The 13398-nt window shown below is 37.2% G+C and overlaps 1 protein-coding gene and 1 long non-coding RNA gene across 2 annotated transcripts in view; both read right to left on the bottom strand.

The window, feature by feature from the left end:
* LOC116277674 (uncharacterized) overlaps positions 1-13398 on the bottom strand; it is a 294446-nt gene that overhangs the window by 120169 nt on the left and 160879 nt on the right. The gene's annotated exons all lie outside the window — the stretch shown is intronic.
* LOC140698133 (uncharacterized) lies at positions 7477-12008 on the bottom strand. The gene is made up of 2 exons (XR_012075657.1): positions 11845-12008; positions 7477-8070 (listed from the first exon to the last, which is right to left on the bottom strand). It is a non-coding gene; the product is annotated as an uncharacterized lncRNA (long non-coding RNA).

The raw sequence follows: 13398 nt of genomic DNA, 5'->3' as shown, positions 1-13398 counted from the left end.
TACACCAAGATTCTATGACATCCTTTTATAAGTACAGAGTATTGATCTAACTCTCATTAACTCATAGATCAATGGTAAATATAAAAGGAAGAGAACAACTCATTTTCCTTCATTTAAAAGATTAAATGGTTATTCAGAGCATATTTATTTAAACAAAATTAATTACACCAAACATCTCAACTACTCAACATCTGCAAGCAGGTTTTTTCTTCCTTTTTTTCCATACCACTGACCTCAGAAGTAGTGGAAATCATGTTATTAAAGACTGTTCTAATTGCTAGCAGTCTTGAGATGTTTTTTAAGCACATTTGCCAAAAATCCAACTATATGGAAAAAAGTATTCATTTTTTGAGACATTCATTTTGGATGTAACTGTATGAAAAACATTGTGCACATAGCAATAAGCAAAGCAGAAACAGTATCTGCTCTCTACATTCCAGAGGTGGGAGACAGACATTCCACACAATGTCAATACAGGACATCTATGCAGTGATGGCTAACCTGTTTCTCTAAGAGAAAAGAAAGATTGTTTACAAACTGTAACATACAACTTTTAGGTATATTTAATTTATTCCTTTTGACTTACAGAGATCAATTTGACCTTTATTGACATGTGACCTTAGGATTCATTTTGTATCATTTTGTATGATGTTTAAGTGGCTCTATTAATTAAGATACTCTCATGTGAAAGCAACATAATCCCAAACTACAAGTATTTTAAATAGCAAAAACTTTCATTTTCTCAAATAACACAAAGTCTGGAAACCGCTATCCTGTGTTATTTTATTTAATGGATCAACAACGTCATCAAGAATCTAGGTTTTTCCATCTTTCCCTTTGTCTTCCATAGGGGAGTGTGACAGAGAGAGAAGATGGCTCACCCAGCATCCATCTCAAGCACCACCTCCTTGTTTTCCTCTACTATAGAGTCTGAGAAGAAAAAATTTACTTCCCCAGATCTTTTCCGTGAGGAGTGCCCCTGGGGAAAAGTGTTTTGCCTTCTCAGGCAGTCACTGCACTTCCTCTCCCCTTCCCCTTCCTCTTCTGACTATTTTGGCACTTATTTGTTGGGTTGGACTGTAACAGTCACCTGATACTAAGAGGAAAAGGCTAGAGGAATTTATGAAATCTCACTGTTGATATTCTTAGAGCTGCTGTTCTGAAGCCAGTAAACACCAACTTTCAAACTTTTTGCTGAGTAAGAAAAGTAAAACTTTAAATGTGTTTAAGCCTCTGTTTCTGTTACTTACAATGACATGAAATAAAGACAAGGTTTCTCTCTTTTGCAATATGCCTCTCCTCATGGTGACAAAATGGCTGCAGCAGTTCCAGAATCATTGGCAGACTTAACATTATTCAGGAAAGGAGAGAGACTGTATTCTCATGCATCTCTCTAATAGTGAGAAAAATCTCCCACAAAAGTTTGCCAGTGGAATTTCTCTTAGGTTGCACCGACCAGGCCCATGCCAGTATGTAAAATATCCACTGCCGGAAGAAACAAGAAAAAGATCACGGGATTGAACCAATCATGGTTCATTCCTGGAGCTGGAAGTAGGTCACGATACTGGAGCTCATGGCCTTGCAGAGGATGGGCACAATAGTAATAATGGTCTTCTGAGAGCAGAAAAGAAGAGAGAATATATATGGGCAGGCAAACAGCAATTTTCCCTACACTGGCTTCGTCTATAGAGTCCCTAACAAATAGGTTATAAAAATCTGATAAGATCTAGCACAGTGTTAAGGCCAGACTTCACCTGACGTAATGAGGATACCCTATTTGGAATCCAAAGTTATCATTCTGGAAATACGGGTATGTAATTTTTTTTTGAAAAAAGGAAAGAAGAAACTCTGAGTTGTTTTAAATATGATAATTTGAAAATTTTAAGTGATTGAACAAATATATACAGTTGATTTCTCCATTGCCAAATCTATCTTCTGTTAAACTAGAACTTCTATATTTTAAACACCACGCTGAGAGAGAGAGAGACAGAGACAGAGACCGAGATAGAGACAGAGACAGACAAAGAACGAGAAGGAGGGAGAAGGTTTCCCACTCCACTTCCATCATAATAACTTTATTTAGTTTCTTAAATTGAGGCCTTCTGTTATAGTTTCCTTTGAACAAAGAAATTACAGGAAAAAAATTGATAATCCACAGAACTGTATTACCTCCAAGCTCCCTTCCAAAATGAAATTTTGTAGTTCTATGAATCTCCAAAAGAAACTGAATTATTTCTCACGGTGTAATTTGTGATTTTCTTGTTTTTGTACTCATATACAAGATTTTATATTTTAGGCAGACTTATAAAGTTAGTATAATTCTGAAGAACTATACCAGTAGGTGCGAGTTCCTGCAAAATGATTTAGAAACACCTGCAACTCTTAGCTGGATCTATATGAGTAAAATATTCAATTTTGCTTGGATTATAGGACTAGGTTCTTTGACTAATGACACCAGCTAACTATTATACATTATTTCTATTCCATAGGAAGAACAGTCTTCAACACATCACTATATAAAACAGATTTTTAGACTTTGCTCAAAAAAGTGTAACTATTTCTTTTTTCTTGAAACATTAATGCCCAGTGATGGGTAACAGTATAATTTATGCCACTGGTCTTCTTGTGAAACTTTATTCCTAATTTGTCAGCTTACTCAGCTCTGCTCTTCAGAGCTGTGCAATAAATTACAATAGATGCTCAGTACATTAATCAATTTGACATCTGTCCTGGACAAATGCAATCAGAGAAAAATTGATAAGACTTTCCAGGATTTAATGTATTTGTATTAGTAATAACACAAATATTTATAATGACTGATATTTTTCTCAACTTCTATGCTTTAGAAAAAGTATATAATGTTTTTTTCTTATAAGCATGTGCATTTAATAAAGAATTGATAACTCACGATGAAGAAATAATAACAAAAAATGGAGGTTAAATGATCTTTTTTATAATCCAGTAATTCACACTGTGTTCATTATATATTTTCCCATCATGAAAGAAATATATTTTATTATAGAAAATGCAGCAAGGTAGATAGATGATAAATACATTATCTGAAGTCTGTTCACCAGCATAACTTTCCTAGATTCTCTTCTAGCTTTGTTTTTCATGGATATTATTTTCTTTTTCTTTCCTTAATCTTGATCATTGTGTGTGTGTGTGTGTGTGTGTGTGTGTGTGTGTTTAGTAGTTAGTAAAGTTGTTCATTAAACATTGCATTTCTCTCCCTCTGCGGCACCCTGGGGGAATACAGCGTGTTGGCAGTACCCCGGGGCCATGTGATATGGCCAATGGCACTGGAGGGGAACTGAAGTGTGCCAATTTTTGGTCCAAGTTTTAAAAGCCATTGTGCAATCACCATGTTTCCCTCCCAGTGGTACAGACCCGGTGGAAGAATGTATCTGAATCAAGCCTGTTAGCCTGAGTCTCTGGTGAAAAAACAAAAGAGCCCCCTTGGTGACCCGCAATTATTGTCTATAGCATAAGTGAATATTTACTATTTGCTGAGTTGAGAACACAAGATTTGGAGACAGTTTGTTGTGGACAATAGTAGAGCCTGTTCTGACATGTATAATATCCTATTCTTTTCTCTCTCAACATCAGGACCAAGATAGTTGTACTGTTATTTAAGCTATGTATATATATACACACACTATATATATATATATATATACACACACACACACACACACACACACACACACATACATACACTGGCTCTAACATAATTCACTTAAACAGTATCTTATTTAAAATTTAAAATTTTTTTGTTTTACTCTTAAGAAACAATTGACAGGCCTCCTTGTGAGAAAGGTGTGTGAGTGCATGCGAGCGTGTGTGTGTGCTGAGGTTCTGTGTTTATTGCTTGTTTCAGTTATTTTTTTCTCCTTATGGACCTTTTCCAGTTGTGTCACTATTGTGTCTCATACTTTCTGATACCTACTGGCAAACTGCTTTCTAAAATAGCTTACTGATTTGCATTTACAATATCATATCATACTTGTCAGCATTTAGTGGTATCTTTTTTAAATGTTTTGCTGGTTCGATACATGAAAAATGCTAAATCATTGTTAAATTAATTGTGATATTCTCTTGATTGTTCCAAGCTGTATCAACCTGCAGTTTCATGGCTTTTATGCACATTTCCTTAAATAACTTAATTTTCCACTTTGAATTTATATTAATATCTAATAAAATTTTATAACAATATCATTTCTTCAATGCCATTTCTTTTGCAAGAGTTTTATGCCCAGAATTTTTAAAGCAAGCTTACAAAAATGTTTGATTTGCACGCATAATTACTGAGTGGTTCAGAATAAGTTATATTTCAAGGCCACTTCTGTGTTAACAGAAACTGCTACAATATATGATGTTGCAAACTCTGGAAATTGGTTCTAAAATTTGACTGTCTCTTTTGAAAAAACAAACCTAGATATGTGAAGATAAATGCTCCCCTTAAAATAAGATAGATGACAAATGCAAGGTAGAACAAGTAAGGTGTTATTAATCACAGTGTAATCTATATTGACCCACCTTATATGAACTTTACAGATACCAAAAAATAAATTAAGTCCCCTATCATTGGCACCCTTGAAAGTGATGCTAAATGGCTCACAAATATAGTGGTCTTGATCAATTATTTAATAATTCAGTTCATAAATTAACTGTCCTAAAAACATGACTAACAAGTTAATCACAACAAAGCTTAACTTCTCTCTATATAAAATAAAATTAATAGTAGTACATTTCTCCGAGCATGGTTTTGAGGATTATCTACAGTGGTGCAACCAAAGGACTTAACCAGAATAGAAGAAGAAGCCTGGCTCTACTAAGAAAGTATTTCACTTATTGTTGCGCAGTTTTAAATACTATATCTACTAAAGTCTATTTCTCTTCATGGCTGTGTTACATGGAGTTTCCTTCAGGACTCCTTAAGATGATTATTTTTGTTAGTATTTTCACTGGTGATCATTTGTAAAGATGGCTGGACCAGGTCAACGCACATCCTTCGGCCATTACTTGCATTTCCTCACCTTTGACCTAGAGTTGTCTTGTGTTTTGCTTTGAACAATGGAGGGTGGCAGATGGATCCTAAGCCAAGCCCTGAAGAAGTGGCGCAGCTTGCTCTCTGAGAAAGTGGGATCGTCACTGAGGAAGCTTTGGAGAGTGCTCTGTGCTGAACTGTGTACCCCTTCACACCTCCGATTCATATGTTAAAGACCTAACCCCTAGGCCATCAGACTAAGACTGCATTTGGAGACAAGGCCTTTAGAAAGGTAATTAAGGTGAAATAATGTCATCTGGGTGGGTCCTCATCTAATACGACTGGCATACTTATATGAAGGAGAAGTTTGGACACATAAAAATAGACACCAAGGTTGCACATGTACGGAAGAAAGGCCACATGAGGACACAGGGAGAAGGTGGCTGTCTGTAAGGCAAAGAAATCTCAGATGACACCAAACCTGCCAATATCTTGATCTTGGAACTAGTCTCCAGAACTGCGAGTAAGTGAATTTCTCTTGTTTAATCTATTCAGTCCGTGGTCCACTCTTACAGTAGCCCTAGTGAACTAACACACCTAGCTTGCTGGAAGATAATGATCACCTGGAGTAGATGAACCATGCCAGCAGGGACCCCCTGGACCAACCAGTTTCCAAGCCAAACTCCAGATGATTGCAGAAAACACATCCACCTGAATACAGTAAAATATTCTGACATACAAAATAAAAAACCAATAAAATGGTGATTGTTTTAAATCTTGGAGGGGTTTGTAAATAATAATTGATACCTGAGATATTCCATTAGGGATATACAACATTGTTCTTGATTCCTTGAACTGAGCATCCCATTTAATAATTATTTTTTTTGCAAGCCAAAAACATTAATTGAATACTAGCTATATGCCAGATACCACAGTCACAAAGCCAAAGATCCAAGACTAAAATCTCAATCAACAGGTTCTGAGTAATCTTCTAACTTGTCTCTATTTTCTGCTTTCATATACCACCTATTTATACTTTTGCAATGGGTGAATTACCTTAAAATAATAGTATCATTGAGACATTTTCTCTCATCCCCCCGACCCCCTGCCCCATTTCCCCTGAAATTCTTCTGCAGTATTGATTCTATTTTTAAATCAGCTTCCAGATCATGGTTTCAATATGGCTTTCTTAGCTCTTGACACAACACACTTCCAGGTTCAAAAGCATAAGAAATATCACTAATTTCCAGGAGAACACCTGAAAGGCACTCTGATTACAGTGGAGCAATGTATTTACTGATGCTTAGGACTGAGTCTTGTGCCCCCCACAAGGGATGGAGCTGACACCCACATTTACAGCCTGTCCTGAAGGCAGAGAAGGGTGGGTTCGCCTATCTGAGCTCAGGCTGCTATAACAAAATACCACAAATGGGTGCCTTAAACAACAGACATTTATTTCTCACAGTTCTGGAGGCTGGGAAGTCCGAGATCAAGATTACAGCTGATTAGGTTCCTAATGAGGGTCCTCTTCCTGGCTTGCAGAAGACCGTCTTCTTGCAGCATTCTCAGAAGACAGGGAAAGAGGCAGAGAGCACGCTCTCTGGTCTCTACTAAGAAGAGCACTAATTCCACCTTGAGTATCTCACTCTCATGACCTCATCTAAACCTAATTACCTGCCAAAAGTTCTGTCTCCAAATACCATCACATTTTGCCTTCAACATATGAATCTGGAGGGGACACAATTCAGTCCACTCAAAATGTAGAGAAGTTCCAGTATGACAGAACTGCCACAATATCTAGTAACATGATCATCTAAAGAAAACCGTAGTTTTTGCAGAGAAAAATGAAGATCTTAGATATAGAAATTTGAGTATGTCCTCACCATGGCAGAGATAGAATGTGTCCTGATTCTCAGCCCAAACAAATGTTCACAGAAATAGACTGTCTCTCTACTAGAAGCTCAGTTTTTAGAGAAACTACCGTGAACTAGGCACCACAATAAACATTTTCTACTAAATAAAGATATATGTATATATTGCAGCTTTCTATGTTAACTCTATAAAAATGTGATTTAATGAAAAGTTTTCTCCTCAAATTTTACTTAATGGAAAGTTCATAACAGGATAGAAGGGAGATGGTCCTCTGAGGAGATAAGCGTAAGCACGTGAGCGGTGCCTCTAGTAAAATTTCTATAAGACGCTCATTGACAGATATTAATCTGTTTTTTAAATCAGGTGAGAATAACACAATATCCAATAAGTCTTTGTTATAGTTATCCTCTCCTTCACTCCCCTCAAAAAGTTTTTTTCCAGTACCTCCTCTTATAACTGAAAAGGTCTCTAAAATGTCTCCCATTTTAATGGCAGAATACCAATTTCACGCTAAATGCATGAGAGCCCTCATTCCATCGGAGCCCATATCTATTAATCTTTCCTTTTTTCCCCCTTCTTTCTTTTTAAACAGTAGGTCCATTTGCCACTGGATTTTCTTTTAGAAGCTTTACAGTTTTATTTCGTAATCATATAAGCCTCAATTATATTTACACTTATACTTGACACGATATTTCTCCATCAGTTAGAAAAACTGCTAAGGCAGCAACATTCAAGTCAAAAAAAAAAGTACAAATGGAGAAAATATTTTCTGGAATCATTTGCAAGAGATGGTGCTGAGACTGAATGTTTTTACATCTTCTGGGTGATTGTTTCTGTGATCCTCTAATTAAGATGATCGCTTAGGACGGAAGGAATGAAATACTGCAAAGATAGTCTTTGGGAGTCCAAAGACAGCCTAAGACAGGCTCTCTCCTCCACCAGCACCCCCAGGATCTCCCTGGGTCCCCTCCCCCAAGAAAAAAAGATGTTTTTGTTGCTACTTTCCATTCTTGCCTTTCTATTGTTTACCAGAGACCCCCAACAGCATTCTCTCAATTCTGTTCAGCTGAGAACTCAATTGTAGAGTGACTGTGTAACAGGACAGTTTGTTCTTGCATCCTAAGGATGAAGTAGAATGTAGCTCTCTCATTCTTTCTCCCTTCAGTGTCAGTGTACCATGGTCACCAAGTTGTAGTCACTCCTTTTTCCTAAGAGAAAAGGTAAACCTAAATTTATTCTGAAGTCCTAGTTCTTGCAATAAAAAATCTAATTTGCAATTTGGAATGTAGGGCAGAACCATTTAGGCTAGACTGCATGAAAATGGAAGGGTAAAAGAGGTCTCTTTAATACAGACTTGGCATTTCTAAACTCTTAGTAGTCTCCTGCTTATTGAGCATTCTTAATTATATTTGTTTTTTATGATTTTGATTGATTGATTTTCATTGCCCTCTACTGGATTAGGAAGAGAAACAACATGGAAAACTCAGAAACAAAAATAGCTAGACACCCATAGGGTGAAAAATTTCTGCTACTCAACCTTACCTACACCCCCCACTCCCCAACCCACACACAATTAATCACAATATTTGCCCTCTCAACTTTATCTGACACAGGTTCTGTGACACAAAGGTAGGTGGGCTATGTCCAGCAGAACACATATGTCCTGCAGCCCAATTTGTGAAAGTTTTATTGGAACACTAACATGCCCAGTTTGTCAGTGGCTGTTTTATGAAGAATTGAGAACTTGTGATAGAGATCACAAGACCCAAAAAGCCAGAAAATATTTGCTATTCAGCCTTTTACAACAAAACCAAAAAACAAAAAACAAAAAACTCAGCTCCTGTTAGATCATTATCACATTTGATCATAATTCACACAAATTACATTATTTAAACAAATTTGGTTTCAAAAAAGAAGCCCCTAAAGTACAAAATTCTTTGCATTTTAAAGGCAGGGGGAGGCATTTCATCTGTAGAATTTACTGAACAAGACAGAAAAATGTAAGCATTCTGTTGATTATGTAAAACAAGAAGCACTATTTTATGGTCAGAATGCTTTCATAATCAGAAATCTTATGGATGTGTATCATTGACTGATGGTTGTACGTATTGTAACACAGACAAATATAAGTCATCTGAATGCAGTGGTAACCTGATTACATTCAGATTCCATGCAAAGTTGTTTATTTTAAAACTCAGTAACTAAATATAGTAAATGCATGAGTAACTGTCATGTCACTTCAAAATCAGCAACATAAAATTATTAAAATGTAATTATCTATAATTTATAAATTAAAGTCACATATTAACACTATACTCATTGTAAAACATAATTGAGTAGGAAGAAAATGAAAAAAAACCCAAAAACAAAACAGAACATTTGAATCAAATCTTACAACAGCAAAAAGGCAGCAACTTTGGAAGAAGGCAAACTTGCCTAATGCTACATGACTTGCCCTTAAGCCTTGCCAACCCTAGACTGTCCACTAGAAATCCCTTGGGGCCTGCTTTCTCCTTCGCCACAGTTGTAATACAGTATGTTAGCAGAAGGCCAAGATCATGAACAAAAAGGAATATGTGAACCTACCCTCACCTCAATACTCTAAAAACCATAAGACAGTTTTCCATTCTCTTTCTGAAGATTCCATTTCCACCAACCAAGTGATTCGGTGTCAACTCCTTAGCCTCCCTGTTTCAGTCTATGAACTAGAGAAGATTACAGTCCCAACTCACGACATTGTTGTATTAAGTGAGAGAATACAGGCAAGGTGTTTATCAATTCTCTTTCCCTCAAGTTGAACAGAACTAGCAAGCGGGATTAAACCAGCTTTAGTTGTAGAAGTGTCAGCAGTACAAAGCATCTTCTTCCTGATCCATCCAAATATTAATTTCTTATTTCTCGTAAAACAAATTTAGTGGCCTAAAACAATACAAAGTTGTTGCCTTACAGTTTTGGAGGTCAGAAGTTCAAAAATCAAACTGTCAGTGGGATTCTTTCTTCCATTCCCTCCTGTAGGTTCTAGGGGAGAATCAGTTTCTTTGCCTTTTTCCATCTTCTACAGCCTGTCTGCTTTGCATGGCTCATGACCCCTCCTCTGCCTTCAAAGCACACCACTCCAAACTCTGCTTCTGCTGTCACGCCTCTTCTCTGATTTTGACCCTTTTGCCTCCCTCTTATAAGAACACTCGTGATTATACTGGGTTTGTCAAATGATCCAGGGTAATCTTACTATCTCAAGAGTCTAACTTAATTATATCTACAAAGCCCCATTTGCTATGTAAGGTTACTGTGATGGCTAATTGTACGTATCAATGTGACTGGGCCACTGGGTGCCCAAATATATAGTCAAACTGAAACATCCGCTTCTCCTGGTTCTTGAGCCATCCAGCCTTTGAACTGGAACTCAGGACTATACCATTAGACCATTAGTACTTCTGGTTCTCAGGCCTTCAGCTCCCACTGGAACTAAACCATTGGCTCTTCTGGTTTCCAGCTTGCCAACTCACTCTGCAGATCTTGTAACTTGTTAGCCTCCTCCGTAATTGCATAAGCCTGTTCCTTACAATCAAAGAATGAAAGAGTCTCTCGCTCTCTTTACACATACACACACACCCATAAACACACACACACCCATAAACACACACACCCCCTATTGGTTCTGTTTCTCTGGAGAACCCTAACTAGTAAAGTAACAGTCAGAGATCCCAGGGATTAGCAAATAGACATCTTTGGAGGGGAGCACAATATTCTCTCTACTGTAACACTTTTCTTATTATAAGACAAGATTAATTACCTCTCATCCTCTAGTATTTCCACCATGAATCTCTAGGGTCCTGCCACAGATAGCCGTTTAACTCTGCCTCAGCCTCAACAGATCAACCACTAAACTTCTGCATATCTTGGCACTCTTGCACTCCGCAGCGAGTGAGTGGACCACTACTATTACATTTCTTGGATCATGATTCTCTTTATCATTGTTTATCTTTCCCTCTCCTTCATTTCTACCTCCAGTGAACCAGTGAATATTGCCTGGTCTATTTAATGTTCTTATCCCCTTGTCTCTATTCTTGTCATCATCTTAGGTCCAGCTTCCAACACCTGTTATTAGGTTACTGTAACAGCCCTTGATAGGGTTGGTTTCTTTAATGATTTTTCCCTCTCCATTCTAGTGTTCTCTGAATAGTTGTAGTGATTGTTCAACAGTGCAAATGTGATCCTATAATCTTTCTGTGGTTCCCTATGCTTCAGTAATACATTTGAGATCTCTGGCTTGATGCACTAGATTCTTCAGAATCAGTTTCCAGCTGGCTCTTGAGGGGTCATTCTCTTGTCACTGTCCCTCATCTATAACCCATGTGTTCCCCATTCCATCCACACGGAACTGCTTACAGTTCTTTCAGCATGCCATGTCCTCCCCCATGTATGGGCTTTTCTATAGGCTACTCAATTTCCCTGTCACATCCTTCCTGTACTACGCCTTGAAGTGGCTGACAGGGACTTAATTCAGACACTTCCTTTTGGGAAAACCCACTCCAGGCTTTTCTAGGCTTTACTAGTTGTCTCCCCTTTGTGCTCCTTTAGGTACCAACACATAAGCATATTGTAATATTACCTTTGCTTGGGAAAACTTCTCCTTAGGTAACACAAAACCCGACACACACTAACAAATGATGAGAAAATCTATTTCACATTAAAGCCCCACAAAGTATGCTATTACCAAGGTTCTGGTTTTCTCTTAGCATAAGAACAGGTATTTGAATACTTCCTTGTGTTGGATTTATTCTCTCTTTGACTGTCCAAGGAAACCAAGGTAATTGCAAGAAATAATGGAGCAAAATGTCTCCTTACTTAAATCTAAAGGAAGAAAGAGAAAGCTTTTCCTCCATTTTTCTAATTAGACCAACAGGACAAATGGCAGTTGCTAGAAGAAAACTTTATCTCATGCCTGAATTCCTAAATGAGGAACGGATAGGGTTACTAACCTCAGTTTAGGCAAGGGTTTCTCAATGGTGGCAGTATTGATATTTGGGACTAGATAATTCTATGCTCTGTGCATTGTAGGGCATTAGCAACTTCTTTAGATTCTGCACAGTAGATCCCATTTCCCAAGTTGTAACCACAAACACTGTTTTCAGACACTGCTGAATGTCTCTTGGAGAGCAAATCCACTCTTAGTTGAGGACCACTGGCTTAGACTAATCAAGACGTACTCTGGATCTGTGACCTCACAGAGGATTTATGGACAATTTAAGAAAATTCTATTTGGAAGGGGAAAGGCAGAATGGATGTTGGGTAAGTAACCTATAGTATCCACCAGCTGTACTGCAATTATTTAGCTGTCTTTGTTCCCTACTAGAAAGGACATTTCCAGAGGTTTTGTTTTGTTTCTTACTTTTCTTATCCCTACTACCTGGCATGTACTGTGCTCTTAATCCATTTTTATTAAATTGATATATGAATTATGCATTACGGAAGGGATTTCTTTAGTGCTTTTTCACCTCTACTCAACAAGCATTACAACATTGATTCTATGAGTATCTATGCTTTCAATGGTGAAAATGCTTTTAGGTTGATGACCAAAGGTATTGAAAACACATTTTCCAGCTGTGGAGATGAAGGCAGAGTAATGAAGTGGAAGTGAGGGGTGAAGGAGAGGTGAAGTTACTATTTTTAAGCATGGAACACTTGTTGTCTAAGTGAAGAAAGGGTGGGCAAGTACCATGATGGATGCATAAATAAGAGAAGGCACCTGTCCAGACCAGTCACTTGCTGGTTGCTCTGAATTAGGAAGCAAAAGTTGAAATTGTGGCTTGTGACAAAATATGCCACTACTGATTTTTCCTATGAATCAGCCATTCCTAAATCACTTGTCCTAAGTCAAAGCATGCCTGCATTAGGGCATATTGGAATACGTGAGTAGTTTCTTCATTTGAATGTGTGACAACACAGATATAGCCATGAAACTATGAATCCACTTCTCACTGGAAATTCATATGGATTTTTCTCTTCACTTGCTTAGTCTCTCTAATAATAGGCAATTAGCTTCTCATGCTCTCAAGTTGTGAAATTTAATTAAAAGGTTAGTCCATAACAAAATAAATTATAATTGTAAAAATATTTACTTTTATGCTATATATATTAGCTTTGTGAACATTTGAAGAAAAACTGAAGTACATTATCATTTCAAAGAAGAATTTCATGGAAACCAATGAAATGTTAAGACTATAAATTATATTTGAATTTATTTTAATATTTGAATTTCATAAAATTTCACAAAATGCTATGATTTCAGTATTATTGGCCAAGCTTTCCTCTTGAAACATGAAGACACATTGGCTTTCCTTCTGTGTATCTCTCTGGATCATTGTTTAGGTGCCAAGCAATTTGTCACAGCCTGAGTTTCCGCTTTCATTTAATAACTGAAACCTAAATGTTACAATCAAAACCCACTGGTCTGTTGCGCAGTGATCCATGCGAGAACAGTGAACTTATGTCTCCATAAATTTGTTAGTCATCTATGAGGAAAAGCAATGTTG

The sequence above is a fragment of the Vicugna pacos genome, chromosome 1 (genome assembly GCF_048564905.1).
Source record: "Vicugna pacos chromosome 1, VicPac4, whole genome shotgun sequence".
Lineage (NCBI taxonomy): Eukaryota > Metazoa > Chordata > Mammalia > Artiodactyla > Camelidae > Vicugna > Vicugna pacos.
This window is presented reverse-complemented; position numbering and strand designations above follow the sequence as displayed.